At 41.8% G+C, this 12585-nt stretch overlaps 1 protein-coding gene and 1 long non-coding RNA gene across 3 annotated transcripts in view; one reads left to right on the top strand and one right to left on the bottom strand.

Annotated features, from left to right (window-relative positions):
- LOC128839517 (uncharacterized) overlaps positions 1 to 8639 on the top strand; it is a 35478-nt gene extending 26839 nt beyond the window's left edge. For both annotated transcript variants that reach the window (XR_008445464.1, XR_008445463.1), the window contains exon 3: positions 7175 to 8639. This is a non-coding gene — a long non-coding RNA (uncharacterized LOC128839517). The remainder of the gene's footprint in view (positions 1 to 7174) is intronic.
- SLC1A1 (solute carrier family 1 member 1) overlaps positions 1 to 12585 on the bottom strand; it is a 76289-nt gene that overhangs the window by 49801 nt on the left and 13903 nt on the right. The window lies entirely within an intron of this gene.

Raw genomic sequence — 12585 nt, 5'->3', positions numbered from 1 at the left:
AGCTTACAGCACCTTCATTAAAGTGTTACAGCAGCGCAGCTGCATCGGTGCAGCCGCACTACCGTGACCAGATGTCCCATTATTATGGGGACCATCCAAATATTAGGGGCTTTGTCTTATATATGCAACTACACCCCCCCCACCCCGAAAGAAAAAGTATTCTGATTTTTCACACTTGCTCTGTGGTCACTCTAAGCTGCACCCATGCAGAGTTTTAAGTGTAGACTTGCCCTAAGTCAGGTAGGCGGTGTAATAAATAACTTTAAAAATCTAGGCCTATGTGTATGTCTAAACTATAAGCTCAGCAGAAGCACAGCTGCAGCTATGCTAGTGTAGCGTAATAGCCACTTAGTGACGGAAGAGGTTTTTTCATCACTCATTAATCCACCTCCTTGAGAGGTGGTAGCTAGATTGATGGAAGAATTCTTCGTCTATACTGGGGCTTAGGTCAGCTTAAATACGTCTCTCAGGATTGTGAATTTTTCACATCCCGAGCAACATAGCTAGGTCAACCTAAGTTTTAGGTGTAGACCAGGTCTAAGAGTCTGATGTAAAGCCCATTGAAGTAAGTGGATACTTGCAGGATAGGGCCCTTATTTGGTTGGGACTCTGCTTCTTCTGTGACAGCAGTAAGTAAATCAAGATTAATCAGTTGACAAAAATTGTGTACAGAATATTTCCTTGATTCTCTGAAGGTTTGTTTCCAAAGTTATCACATTTCTTTGGGAGCAAAATGGTAGGTTATGGAAAGAAAGGGTGGGGGTGGTTCTGAGGAAGAAGGAGGGGGAAATGAAAAAAATCCAGCTCTAAATATGTAAAATATTAAGAACACATTTTAGAAATGTTGCTGCTTATTGGGGTTTCCTTTGCTTTGGCTGTTGCAAGTTCTGCACATATATATGACCAAGCTCTTTGAAAATTACAGTGAGGACTTTCCGATCTAAGCACCAGATTTAAAACGCCTTAGCTGGTGTTCTGTGTCTTTAGGGAGAGGATGGGGGCAGCACAGAAAGGCACAGCTTTGAGCCACCTTCACCCCATGCAACTAGGCATGGGAACTTTATGAACTTCTACCTTGTTTAAATTGCTTCTAAGTATGTGCAAGTTAACCTTTCAGCCAAATCCTAAGCAACTAAAAAGCTATTCCTGATTTATTTGTGTCAGTGAGCACAGACAGTTTAACCTTCCTGCAACACCCTGAATCTTAACTGCCTTCAAGATATTTGCAATATTATGTAAATGTCCTTCATCAGTGGAAGGAGACACACAAACTCTCTGCTGTTAATCTAAGTGACTAAATGAAATGTGTTGGAAAAGAATTAGTCTGAGTTCTATGTTAATTCCAAAGAAGGCTCTTAAAGCCCTAAGTGTTAAAAAAAAAAAAAAAAAAAAATTCTGAATGTGTACTTATCAAGGTAAGTCACTAAGGCCCTGATCTTGCAAATTCCTATGTACATGTTTAAATTTAGATCCCAGTGTTTTCAATGGAATTACTCACATACCTAAAGTTAAGCACATTTATAAGTGTTTTCAGGACTGGAGTTTACATTTAAAATAAGGTGTAATCTATATAAAGTACAGCTCCATCATCTATACAAATACTTGTTAATACAGAATGGAATAGGTACAGTCTTGGAGCAAGGTTGGTCTTTAAAAATAATTCTGAAAACCTTAGGGGAAAAGTCTTGCTATTTAACAGATCTGCTTCTTACTTCCTTTACTCTAGGCAGGAGTTCTGGCTGGGGGGCAAATGTGGCTAACTTTTCCAAAATGCCTTCAAGGGGAGAGATGGGAAAAGGAACCATTAGCTACTGATCTCCCACTGTAAGGATAAAGAGGTGCTAGCTAGGGAATAGGAACTGATGTTAGACTGAGCCATGAGCTGAAGAGAACCCATCACTTCTGCCACGGAAATGTTCAGTGTTGCTAAGTATGCAATATTTAGGTGAGAGGGCAAATGGAATATTAAGAACTGAGAGTGGCTGGCAGTATTGGATTGGGGAGAAGGGAATGTTAGAGACACCATCTACTTAAAATCTAGTCAGTTTCAAAAAACAGATTCAAAGTTGCTTTGAGTGCTAGACTTGCCCTTGCGCCTGCCGGACAATTTTTGTGGTTTCAAAAGCACATTTTCCTATTTTTTAAAATGTGTTTCTCTCCCACATTGCTGCATAAAAGACCAACACAAACGGGAAAACTGATTAAGGCCTTTGCTCTGCAAAGACAATGGTGCAGGTTGACCCCTGCACTCACACAGAGCCCCACTGACTTCAATCAGGTTCTGCACAGGGCCCAGTCTACGTGCTCTTTCTCCAGGATTGGGTCTAGTTGACTAGACAGGGGGAAAAGGGAACAGATTATATCCAAAAAGCTGTCAGAGGCACATGGCAAGCAGGTTGAAAAATAGGGAAAATATTTCTTTTCCCTTAATCTCTTTCAGTTACAGTCATCTTAGGTGGTACTTGTAGGAACAGTGACAAAAATGTCTTCGAACAGTGTCTTTTTAATTATTCCAGATGGTGACTTATTCATGAAATAGTTATATATCTGGGTGATTTTCTCCTCTTGATTTCCATGCTAATAAGGTTACTGGAAAGTGGAATTGGGTCACCATTCTTAAATTGTTTTCCCTGATCTTCTGTTACCCTCTCTACTTTTTTAGATTCCACTTCTACATGCCATTTTTTCAAATTTTTAAGATGGGGGTGGGGTTTCCTCAGTCTCTCACCCATGTAATTTGTTTGTTTGCTTTGGAAACTCAGAGAATGCCATAGAAGAGGCTTACCTCTCTCAACAGGATTTTGAAACAGCTGTGCTGCCACTTCCCTATTCAGTCTACATTCTGACAAGTAAGCAGCAGTTAATTCTTAATGACCTGTGTAGCACCAAAGCATTGTGGAGTTAAAATAGGACAGCCATTAAAAATGTAGCTAGAAATGCTACACTAGAATTTAGGACCAGGAAATGAGAAGAACACTTTATTCAACTGAAGTAATGGGGGAATTTTGGTAGGCAGCACATATTTGCCTATGTATTGGAATTTGTGAATCACAGGTTCCATCCCTTTTTGAGCTGTCATCAGCATCAATTATGTCAGCACCTCTTTTCTGACTGTGGAATTCTAACCTTAGGAAATTCAATGCAATATAGGAAATATAGTCTAGTATAGGACAGATTCGTTTACACACCAGTGTTTTAACACTATGTTGATTAGACCTGTTCTGAGCAAATTTAAAGGACAGAGTTAAAAATGTCCATGTTATTGCTGTTGCTACCATCTCTGAAACTGAACCAATATTAGGAACAGTAGAAACTCTCTAGTGTAGACAAAGTTTCAGTCTGTTGTGTTTTCTTCTTCTCTCCCGTCTTGTTATTCCACTTCTGCTGCAGTGGTTCCACTTTCTATAAAATACTTGAATAGTCATTGGGCAAGAGAGCATGAGAATTGCTTGATAGCTTGGTTCTTAGGGCACTCATAAGAACGGACATACTGGGTCAGACCATAGGTCCATCAAGCCCAGTATTCTGTCCTCTGACAGTGGCCAATGGCAGGTGCCCCAAAGGGAATGAATAGACAGGTTATCATCAAGTGATCCATGCCCTGTCACCCAATCCCAGTTTCTGGCAAACAGAGGCTAGGGACACCATTCCTGCCCATCCTGACTAATAGCAATTGATGGATCTATCTTCCATGAATCTATCTAGCTCCCTTTTGAACCCCATTATAGTATTGGCCTTCACGACACCCTCTGGCAAGGAGTTCCAGAGGTTGACAGTGCGTTGCGTGAAAAAATGCTTTCTTGTGTTTGTTTTAAACCTACCTATTAATTTCATTTGGTGGCCCGTTGTTCTTGGGTTATGAGAAGAAGTAAATAACACTTCCTTATTTACTTTCTCTATACCACTCATGATTTAATAGACCTCTATCATATCCCCCTTTATTCGCCTCTTTTCCAAGCTGAAAAGTCCCAGTCTTATTAATCTCTCATCATACGGAAGCCATACTATACCCTTAATCATTTTTGTTGCCCTTTTCTGAACCTTTTCCAATTCCACTATATCTTTTTTGAGATGGGGCGACCACATCTGCACGCAGTATTCAAGGTGTGCATGTACCATGGATTTATATAGCGGCAATATGATATTTTCTCTCTTATTATCTATCCCTTTCTTGATGATTCCCAACATTCTGTTAGCTTTTTTGACTGCCGCTGCACATTGAGTGGATGTTTTCAGAGAAGAATCCACAATGACTCCAAGATCTCTTTCTTGAGTGGTAACAGCTAATTTAGACCCTATCATTGTATATGTATAGTTAGGATTATGTTTTCCAATGTGCATTACTTTACATTTATCAACATTAAATTTCATCTGCCATTTTGTTGCCCAGTCACCCAGTTTTGTGAGATCCTTTTGTAGCTCTTTGCAGTCTGCCTGGGACATAACTATCTTGAGTAGTTTTGTATCATCTGCAAATTTTGCCACCTCGCTGTTTACCCCTTTTTCCAGATCATTTATGATTATGTTAAATAGGACTGGGCCCAGTACAGATCCCTGGGGGACACCACTATTTACCTCTCTCCATTCTGAAAACTGACCATTTATTCCTACCCTTTGTTTCCTATCTTTTAACCAGTTACCAATCCATGAGAGAACCTTCCCTCTTATCCCATGACTGCTTATTTTGCTTAAGAGCCTTTGGTGAGGGACCTTGGCAAAGGATTTCTGAAAATCTAAATATACTATATTCACTGGATCTCCTTTGTCCGCATGCTTGTTGACCCCCTCAAAGAATTCTAGTAGATTGGTGAGGCATGATTTCCCTTTACAAAAACCATGTTGACTATTTCCCAACAAATTATGTTCATCTATGTGTCTGACAATTTTTAGGTTACAGATGACAGTTAATAGTTCTGCAATTTCACATTTGAGTTCCTTCAGAACTCTTGGGTGAATACCATCAGGTCCTGGAGACTTATTACGGTTTAGTTTATCAATTTGTTCCAAAACCTCCTCTAATGACACCTCAATTTGGGACAGTTCCTTATATCTGTCACCCAAAAAGAATGGCTCAGGTTTGGGAATCTCCCTCACATCCTCAACAGTGAAGACAGATGCAAAGAATTCATTTAGTTTCTCTGCAATGGCCTTATCATCTTTGAGTGCTCCTTTAGCATCTCGATCGTCCAGTGGCCCCACTGGTTGTTTAGCAGGCTTTCTACTTCTGATGTATTTAAGATGCGGGATGGGGGATGCGGGAACTCTTGGTTCAATTCCTTGCTCCACTTAATTATTTAAATAAAAATGGAACAGCTTCAACAGGAGATATTGAGTCACCTCTTCTCCAAAATACCCCACAGGCCAATGATTCAGGCACACTTAGGGTTGCCAACCCTCCAGGGTTGGTTGGAGTCTCCAGGAATTAAAGATTAATTTTAACTAAGGATTATGTCATGTGATGAAACCTTCAGGAATATGTTCAACCAAAATTGGCAACCCTAGGCAAACTCCTGTGAGATAGGAGACTGAAGTTCAAATCCCTGTTCCATATCAGGCAGAAGAAAAAATTGAAGCAAGATCTCCCACATCCCAGTTGAGCACCTATAACTAGTTGGCTAATGGTTATAAGATGGGCTCCTCTCCTCCCCCTTTTGTGACTCAAGCCCTTTATAAATGCACAGGCACAGCACATTTCATTCAACCCAAAATAGACTTTTTTGATTTACTGATTTTTTTTTTTTAAATTTCTGGATTGGCTTCAACCAGAATCAATTTCCCCTCTCCCGCAACCCCCACCCCAAATATTTTTGGAACTGCAGAAAAATGAAAAAAATCAATGATTTACCAACCCCTAATAGCAGTAGGTGTGATAGGAGAGGGTAACTACCCACCAATTCATCACAAAAGAGTCTCAATCACAGAAAGTTGTAGAGTATAGTGTCCTGCCTCTTGAAGAGGGAACCCTGTGCTTCTCCTATAGCTCTGCCTAATGGAGAGGAAGCAGGAAATGGTGTGAAATGATAGCATCTAGAGTTAGCTACACTGCAAAGCAGAACTGTGGTGCTACTCCTATCAGATCTGAGGCCTCTCAAAATCCATGAGGGATGGGAGCTCTCTAAGTAGGTGATAGTACCTGCCTGCTCTGTGCGGGTATGAACCTCAGAGACTAGATAAGCTATGATTAGGGAACTCTCTAAATGGTGCAACTGCAAACCAAGTGACTTAGATGTGTCTGTCTCATTTGGGGCATCATGTAGGCATTCACCTGTTTGTCATAATCTGACACACTTTTAAAGTATGTCTCTGCATCTTGTTATTTATAGCTATTGTTTTGGAAACATTCTCTAGGACTGGTGCATAACATTTGCAGGGAGATAACTACAGTTACAGTGCTTCTTCCCTTTAACCATTGTGTTATCTGGCAAATGACAGAAATTTAGGAATTATTAAAAAAATAAAATAGGTGCCTTGTCAACAAGCTCCTGCTTCCTCAGGACTCCCTAGTGCTTAAACAGCACAGCTCACATGGGGGCCTTTGTGGAGCTGCATCACTGCAGCCATGTGCCTTCATATCTCCACAGCCAGTCAGCTAGCTCTCCTGGTGCAACAAGGAAGGGCCATGGCCTCAGGGTTCCATGGAGGAAACAGCCCCTGTACTTCTTCCAAACACAAAGACAATAGTTGGGTTCTACATGGGCTGCACAAGAGGAGTGAGTAAAGGCTCCTTGCACTCCCTCCTGTATATCCACATATGGCCCAACTCTAATCTGGCCTTGAATTAGGAGGCACAAATCCTCTAATGTATCTACCATTTTCCATTTGCCCCGGTGATATGTTGGAGTGACAGACACTATTTCCTTTGTATTGTTGTTATATTGTGTTAGATGCTAATCTAGCAACTGTTTATGCTGCTGTGAATAAAATGTCATTACATTTAATGCCTACATTACTCTTTATCCTCCTTGCTCCCACTCAGAAGTAATATGGACTAGTGTTTAAACAAATGTAGCTGAAGTCTACCACATGGAGGAGTTGAGCCTGTTGTTATTTCTGACTGTGACACTGGGGAAGGATGAAACAATTATTTGAAAGGAAAATGTATTTGCATTCATAGTAGAAGTGACTGACCCCAGGCCTTGCTGAGTATATTGTATATTATATTCTTCTCACTCAGGACAGCATGACATCACCAACGCTGCAAAGTACCGGTTGCTGATCACCCTGCTCTCCCACTGACTTCAGTAGGGGAAGGGCCTTTCAGAGTGAACCATGGTGAACATGAGAAAAAGAGGCCCTTGAATATTTCTGGAGGTCAAATAATCAGTTTCGTAAAAGAACACAAATTCTTATTCATTCCAGGGTTCTCTCTGGAAACCCAAGGAGTATTATTGTTTGTCATCATATAATTGCGAATTCTAAAATGCTATTGGAGCAGAGCAGGTGATTCTCGCTGCTATCATAAATTGGGAAAAGTCTGGAGACTCTGCTGCAAATAAACTGAAACATGTTTTGTAAGCAGATGAAAAGAGGGTTTATCTGATGGCATCAAGACTTAAGTTTAATATTTCATTATACTGTAGAACAGGGGTGGGCAAACTATGGCTCGGGGGCTGCATCCGGCCCTTCAGACATTTTAATCTGGCCCTCGAGCTACAGCATCCAGGGCTTGCCCCGCTCCTGCCAGGGAGCAGGATTGGGGGCTTGCCTGGCTCCATGCATGCCAGGTCTCCGGGTGGCTCCTGGAAGCAGCAGCATGTCCCTCCTCCACCTCCTACACATAGGGGCAGCCAGGGGGCTCCGCACGCTGCCCTCACAGCTCCCATTGCCTGGCAACTGCGGTCCAATGGGAGCTGCAGGGGCAGCGCCTGCAGACGGCAGCATGCAGAGTCTCCGGGCTGCACCTCTGCATAGGAGCCGGAGGGGGGACATGCCGCTGCTTCCAGGAGCTGCTTGAGGTAAACACCGGCCGGAGCCTGCACCCCAACCCCCTCCCGTGCCCCAACCGCCTGCCCCAGCCCTGATCCCCTTCCTGCCCTCCGAACCCCTCGGTCCCAGCCCAGAGCACCCTCCTGAACCCACAACCCCTCATTCCCAATCCTACCCCAGAACTCAGACCCCCAGCCGAAGCCCTCACCCCCTCCCAACCCCCAATTTCGTGAGCATTCCTGGCCACCATACAATTTCCATACCCCAAAAAAATTTGCCCACCCCTGCTGTAGAAGCATGACCACAGTAATATACATCCTGTGACAGCTTTGTGTATATTCCTTGTAGCGGACAAAGTTTTGTTCTGTTTTTTTCATATCAACAGGTCATTAAATGATTTATTTTTATGATTAGTCATTCATATGGTTGACAAGTTTAGGAACCACTGTTAACTGACATCTTTTGAAAGACAGTACAAAAACTGTTCAACTTTAACATGTTAGACTGCAACATGGACAGGCAACTTGTTTCACTTTGCAAAAGAATCTGCCCTCCTTCATTAATATTTTATAAGGTCAATTTTGTTTCTGGTCTTACTAGAGGATTTATAATAGTTTGGCTAACTAACTGGATCACTCGGGTGTATCCAGTGCAACAACATTGTACTAAAATGTAGGTGTGTAACAAGTGATTACAATAAACCTCTTAATTCATCTCTGCTCAGATTTGTTTATTCTTGTATGGTGTTTTGCATGTTACTTGACAACTAGTACCCTTTATGATAACCATACCTATGCTGATGAAACACAGGCAAGGTTCTGAGAGCCTCTAGAAAGCTGCATGGGCCCACAAAGTCAGGGTTTAGTCTCACCAGCAATTTTAAAAATTGCAGTAACAGATTTTTACCCTCAGAATGCTGGCATCTTCCAAACTACCAACTTGCTTTAGAAAGATGTGTACAGTAAAACCCTTTTACAGCTCCAAACGCTGGCCTATGCTTCTGCTGGAGTAGCCCATGGTTTTGCTGCAGTAAACAATGAAATTCTTATGCCTGTAGCCTGGCAGCACACCAGCCCAATGTGGTTAGTCAGCTGAAGACTGAAGAAGGATGTAAGGGCTCTACACCTGCTCCACAGGTGGCAATGCAAACATGCTCTGGGAGAGAAAGGGAAGTTCATCTTGGGTAAATAAAATCCCCTGTTTTACCCCTGCAGCTCTCCACAGATTCTCTACATGGAGGCTACTGGACCACCATGGCTGCACTTTCCTCATGAAGATACTATGAAGAAAGAGAGGGGAACAAAAGCCAGATCCTTATTTTAAAAAAATAAATAAATGATGGGTATGTTGCAGGGAAGTGAACAGGGCGGCATAATGGGTTCTTTAGCCCGGTGGACCCTGCTTGTGCCCTCTGACAATTCAGAAACAGGTGCAGATTGTCTTCAGGAAAGCCCACGTAAGTTCCTGTGCACAAACTCACACGTGCTGGAACAATTTTTATAGTGGGGGTGCTGAGAGCCATTTAACCAAACTGTAAACCTTGTATATGATGGAAACCACTTCAAGCCAGGGGGTGCAGCAGCAGCCCTACTTCCAGCACCTATGCACAAACTGTCAATCACTTGGGAAGGAACCAGCTGCCCAAAAGCCTAGAGTCAGAAAGGCTCTGAATGTACAGTGCTCCCCACGAACGCAGGTGAGGTGGAGTTCTGGTGAGGGGAAAAGTTGGGTACTACAGAAGCACTATGTGGTAACCACTGAGGTGTTCCCGTCACTCACAGAATGGGTGTAGGCCTCTGCAACCAGAGAGCCCAGCATTGCCATGCAGTTTCCAGCCACATTCCACATCACAGAGACACTTGGCCAAGATTTGGATTGTAGCAAAGTAACTTGTTTTCAAAACAACTTCACTATAAGGCAGCCTTGCATTAAAATTTAGTAGCCAAGCCACACATTTTACTCATCCACCCTATCCCATACCGAGGATGATTGTTTTAAAAAATACTTTATTTGCCCATGTAGGGAGGGAGAAAGAATCTTTCCAGGACTAGGGATGAGCAGAGTTTTGCAATGCTGCTATTATGACCAGACTGTAATGTTTACATTACAGTGCATTTAGACAACCTGAATGTCTTTCCTGTTCACTGTAAACTTAGCTTCCCTCTATCTGAATTATTATTATTTGTATTACTGTATCACCTAGGAGCCACAGAGTCATGGCCTATGACCCCATTGTGCTAGGCACTGTACAAACACAGAACAAAAAGATAGTCACTGCCCCAACGAACTTACATATGACATAGGTAGACTCGATATTCACTCCACTTCCAAATATTTAAAATGTGTAGCTCAGACAGGGCCGGCTCCAGGGTTTTGGCCGCCCCAAGCAGCAAAAAAAAAAAAAAAAAAAAAAGCCGCGATCGCGATCTGCGGCGGCAATTCGGTGGAAGGTCCTTCGCTTCGAGCCGGAATGAGGGACCGTCCGCCGAATTGCCACCAAATACCTGGACGTGCCGCCCCTCTCCGGAGTGGCCGCCCCAAGCACCTGCTTGCCAGGCTGGTGCCTGGAGCCGGCCCTGAGCTCAGAATACTGAGATAAAATGATACTGCTGGGAAGTTAGGGTAAAGTGAAGGAAAGAATGGGGTTTTGTCCATGGGGACTTTCTATGTGCTGTATATATATGCACATACATTTCCTAAAGATGTGAGAACTGCTCCTTAGTTTTAATCTGAATATGGACATTTTTCAGCAACATAAAGAAAACTTTACAGCATAGTTATTTGGTGCTAAATTCATTCATGATGTAACTCCACTGAAGTCAATGAGTTACACCAGAGATAGGTTTTTGCTCTTTGTATAGATCAAACACAACCTGAAAATAGAACAGAACTTATCATCATGCTTATTTCCCAACAATCAGATCTCCCTGCTTCCCCTAATGAGTTAATTTGGATGGGTCAAGATAACAACTCTCGTGACCTGTTGGTTTCATAGATTCATAGATTCTAGGACTGGAAGGGACCTCGAGAGGTCATCGAGTCCAATCCCCTGCCCTCATGGCAGGACCAAATACTGCCTAGACCATCCCTGATAGACATTTATCTAACCTACTCTTAAATATCTCCAGAGATGGAGATTCCACAACCTCCCTAGGCAATTTATTCCAGTATTTAACCACCCTGACAGTTAGGAACTTTTTCCTAATGTCCAACCTAAACCTCCCTTGCTGCAGTTTAAGCCCATTCTCCCTCCTCCTTTTAGATACCTGAAAACTGCTATCATGTCCCCTCTCAGTCTTCTCTTTTCCAAACTAAACAAACCCAATTCTTTCAGCCTTTCTTCATAGGTCATGTTCTCAAGACTTTTAATCATTCTTGTTGCTCTTCTCTGGACCCTCTCCAATTTCTCCACATCTTTCTTGAAATGCGGTGCCCGGAACTGGATACAATACTCCAGTTGAGGCCTAACCAGCGCAGAGTAGAGCAGAAGAATGACTTCTCATGTCTTGCTCACAACACACCTGTTAATACATCCCAGAATCATGTTTGCTTTTTTTGCAACAGCATCACACTGTTGACTCATATTTAGCTTGTGGTCCACTATAACCCCTAGATCCCTTTCTGCCGTACTCCTTCCTAGACAGTCTCTTCCCATTCTGTATGTGTGAAACTGATTTTTCCTTCCTAAGTGGAGCACTTTGCATTTGTGTTAAGTGGTGTTTTCTTTTAAATCAGTAAACCAAACTTTTTTGAATTCCACAAAGAAAAGGTTGGATTCAATTTTTTTGAGCAAAAGTTTCAGACCTCTATTTTTATTGTTCTAAAAATTTGATGTCATTCATTGTGATATTTTTAATTTTTATTTTAGTCATTAATTATTCTTGATTACTAGGACTAGATAGATGACAAATAATAAACCTGGGTCTTCTCAAGACATAATATTTATTTCAGCTTCCAGTCTGCAGGAGACGAGCTTATCAGCTTTGAGTTACTCACCATCTGTCTCTGTTCTTAGCCTTCTTCCCATCTCACTTTACACCCTTTTTTTGGAGAATCTCCTTCACTCACATGGCTTCAACTATTGACTGGCAAATCTACTTGCCCTCTTCTGAGTACAGCAGGGCAAAAATCTTTGACTGAACCATTTTTCAGTGAAAAATGCAGATTTGGTGACACCAAAACATTTTGTGAATTCATATGGGTTTTTGTGTTTCTTAAAAAAATAAAAAAACACCTCTCCCTGAAAATAAAAACATTTTCTTTCTGACAAGTTCTAAATGAACCGTTTTAATTTTTCAGCTGGAAATGGCTTTTTATTTAGAAATCTCATTTAATGTCATGAAAAAACAATTAAAACATACAAAGCTCAAAATCAAAATAAAATGTTTCATTTGACCCCAAACAAATTTTTTTTAAACCTTTATTCTGGCTATAATAGTTGAGATTGGAAAGGCTGTTTACTGAGAAACTGAAGACACACGATAGTGATGTGTAGAGAAACTATTACTCAAACTAATCAATGCAGCAAAGTTGAGAAATCAAAGAGATGACCTAGAAATGGAGTTCTGATTAAGCAAGGTCAGGTTGCTTGTGATTTCTAAAAGGTGTGGCGGTCTGAGAAATCTTTGTTTTGCAATATATTGTGAAAGTGTTAGGGTT

Source organism: Malaclemys terrapin, chromosome 6, assembly GCF_027887155.1.
Source record: "Malaclemys terrapin pileata isolate rMalTer1 chromosome 6, rMalTer1.hap1, whole genome shotgun sequence".
Lineage (NCBI taxonomy): Eukaryota > Metazoa > Chordata > Testudines > Emydidae > Malaclemys > Malaclemys terrapin.
Note: the sequence above shows the minus strand (reverse complement) of the source record. Positions and strands in the feature narration are given on the sequence as shown.